Source organism: Lissotriton helveticus, chromosome 1_1, assembly GCF_964261635.1.
Source record: "Lissotriton helveticus chromosome 1_1, aLisHel1.1, whole genome shotgun sequence".
Classification (NCBI taxonomy): domain Eukaryota; kingdom Metazoa; phylum Chordata; class Amphibia; order Caudata; family Salamandridae; genus Lissotriton; species Lissotriton helveticus.
Window position 1 is genome coordinate 473556150 of NC_136057.1, and position 3487 is coordinate 473559636.

Sequence of the window (3487 nt, forward strand, 5' to 3'; positions counted from 1 at the left end):
TCAGTAAAAATTGGCAAAACCTAAAAATCTTTGAACTTCTTTTGCATCCTTTGGGGACAGCCAAGTGACTACTGAAATCACCTTCTTAGGATTCATACTGACTCCTTTTAGAGACCAGACAAATCCAAGGAACTTCACAGTTGTTACACCGAATGCACACTTTTCTAATTTCACATATAAATTATTCTCAAGTAGCCGAGTTAAAATTGTTTGCATATGTGTAGGATGTTCTTGAGTATCTTTAGAAAAAATCATGATGTCATCTAAATACACAATAGCAATCTTGTCAATTAAATCTCCCATAATATCATTTATAAAATGTTGAAATGCTGCAGGAGCATTTCAAAGGCCAAAGGGCATCACTTGATATTCAAACAAACCGTATCTGGTTCAAAAAGCTATTTTCCACTCGTGACCCTCTTTTATTCAAATAAGATGATGAGCTCCACGCAAATTCAATTTTGTATAAATCCGAGCTTCTATCAGCTGATCGAGCCAGACAGAAATCAGAGGTAATGGATATTTGTTCTTAATTTTGATCCCATTTAAAGCTCTGTATTCAATGCAAGTTTTCAGAGTTCCTTCCTTCTTTGAGATGAAAAATAAAGGAGAGGAAACTGGAGACTGTGAAGATCGGATAAATCTATTGGCCAGATATTTGTCTAAATATTCTTTCTGGTATTTTTCATTTTCTGTCAAAGCATAGATTTGACTACACAGAAGCACGGCCCCTGGCTCCAGATCCGTAGTGCAATCGTTTGGACGATGAGGCAGAAAGCCGGGCCATCGGCTGGCTTGCAGGATGGAACTGAAGACCCAGGCCCAGACCCAGCTTCAGAACCCTAGCCAGGCTGGGGAGTGCCTCCCCGGGCCCTGACGGACCCCCCAAATCCAGCACCTGAATCCTTTGATGGCTTGCAGGACGGGGGCTCCCACACCCCAGGGCCTGCCGGATAGAGCTTAAGCCCTTGGCCAGGACTCAGCTTCAGAACCTTAGCCAGGCTGGTGAGAGCCTCCCGGGCCCCGGGGACCCCCCCGGTCCTCCACACCTGGACCCTCGGCTGGAACCAAGGAGGGCCTGCCCGGAGAGCCCATTTTTCTCGACTATTAAGCCTCCATGTAGTGGGGGCTTGAATAACTTTGGGGAAGGACAAAAGTCGGAGTGAGCCCGGCCGGCCGGTCGGCAGGGCCATCTGGTCCCCAGCCTGCAGGGCCATCTGGTCCCCAGCCTGCAGGGCCATCTGGTCACCCGGTCCACAGGGCCTTCTGGTCACCTGGCCCGCAGGGCCATCTGGTAGCTCAGACAGGCGACCAGATGGCCCGGGATGACCCAGCGCTCAGATGGCCTGGGAGGGTGCCATACCTAGTTGCCCTTGCAGTCCGGCTGGGAGGATCATGCCAGGTGAACTTGGGTTCCTTCTTGGAGAGGGACAGGGGATGGGGGCCGTCCCTCACGCGTCGGTCGGGCCTTCCCCAGAGGAAGAGGGCCATCGGAGTCCCAGTCCTTATCTGAGCACCCCATGCGGCCGTGGACCGCTCCGCCAGCCGGGGGTGCCAGGGCAGGGCTGGGCCCTCTGCCTAGGGTGTGTGCTTGCAGGAGGTGGCTGCGGACTTCAGGCTGGCGTCGTCGGTTGCTCGGGCCGCTCCGCCATTAATGATCCTTCCGCAGGTTCACCTACGGAGACCTTATTACGACTTTTACTTCCTCTAGATAGTCAAGTTTGATCGTCTTCTCTCTGCTCTGCCAGGGCCATTGCCGATCCCGGCGGGCCGATCCCAGGACCTCACTAAACCATCAAATCGATAGTAGCGACGGGCGGTGTGTACAATGGGCAGGGACTTAATCAACGCAAGCTTATGACCCGCACTTACTGGGAATTCCTCGTTCATGGGAAATAATTGCAATCCCCAATCCCTATCATGAACGGGGTTCAGCAGGTTAACTGCACAACTAAGGGCATCACAGACCTGTTATTGCTCGATCTCGTGTGGCTGAATGCCACTTCTCCCTCTAAGAAGTTGGACACTGACCCCTGGGGGTCACGTAACTAGTTAGCATGGAGGAGTCTCGTTCGTTGTCGGAATTAACCAGAGAAATCGCTCCACCAACTAAGAATGGCCATGCACCACCACCCACAGAATCAAGAAAGAGATATCAATCTGTCAATCATTTCCGTGTCCGGGCGGGGTGAGGTTTCCCACGTTGAGTCAAATTAAGCCGCAGGCCCCACTCCTGGTGGTCTTGTGCCGGTCCAAGAATTTCACCTCTAGTGGCACAATACGAATGCCCCCGGCCGTCCCTCTTAATCATGGCCCCAGTTCCGAAAACCAACAAAATAGAACCGGAGTCCTATTCCATTATTCCTAGCTGAAGTATTCAGGCGACCGGCCTGCTTTGAACACTCTAATTTTTTTCATAGTAAACGCTTCGGACCCCCAGGACACTCAGTCAAGAGCATCAAGGGGGTGCCGGAGGCAGGGGCTGGGATCAGCGGTAGCGCATCTCGCGGCGGACCGCCAGCTCAATCCCAAGATCAAACTACGAGCTTTTTAACTGCAGCAACTTTAATATACGCTATTGGTGCTGGAATTACCACGGCTGCTGGCATAAGACTTGCCTTTCAAGGAATCCTTGTTAAAGGATTTAAAGTATACTCATTTCAATTACACGGCCTTGAAAGAGTCCTGTATTGTTATTTTTCATCACTACCTCTCTCAGTCGGGAGTGGGTAATTTGCGCACCTGCTGCCTTCTTTGGACGTTTTAGCCGTTTCTCAGGCTCCCTCTGTGGAATCGAACTCTGATTCCCCGTCACCCGTGGTCACCATGGTAGGCACAGAAAGTACCATCGAACGTTGAAAGGGCAGACATCCGAATGTATCTTCTCTGTCACGGGGACGTGCGATCAGCCTGAGGTTAACTAGAGTCACCAAAGCGGCCGGTCTGATAAATGCACGCATCCCGGGAGGTCAGCGCTCGTCGGCATATATTAGCTCTAGAATTTCCACAGTTATCCAAGTAACAGATGGAGCAATCAAAGGAACGATAATTGATTTAATGAACCATTCGTAGTTTCACTGTATCGGCCGTGTGTACTTACACATGCATGGCTTAATCTTTGAGACAAGCATATGCTACTGGCAGGATCAACCAGGTAGCTGCACCTGATGACGGGGTGGGGCCGCATGCCCATCTCCAGACCGGCAACATTCACGCACCCCTCCATCTCTCAGGAGCCTGCCAAGGGAAAGAGCCCACCTGCCTGGGCGGGAGGGCTCACTGGAGGGATGTGGAGAGGTGCAGTCGCATGGGCACCGGCAGGCCCAGCCGTCTCCCCCAGGAGGGAGAGGCAGGCCGAGGCACAGTCGGAGCAAGATGCAGGGGTGCCAGAGCCTGGCGGCAACGGCACCCCTCAGAACGGTTGTTGGACTTGGCCCTCTTGGCAGGGTCATCCCTGAACTTTTTGCCTTCCTCCAATATTCTCTCT

The 3487-nt window shown here is 52.1% G+C and overlaps 1 pseudogene; it reads right to left on the reverse strand.

Annotated features, from left to right (window-relative positions):
- Positions 1-1652: 1652 nt before the first annotated feature.
- On the reverse strand, positions 1653-3157 carry LOC144776792 (18S ribosomal RNA; annotated as a pseudogene).
- Positions 3158-3487: the final 330 nt, after the last annotated feature.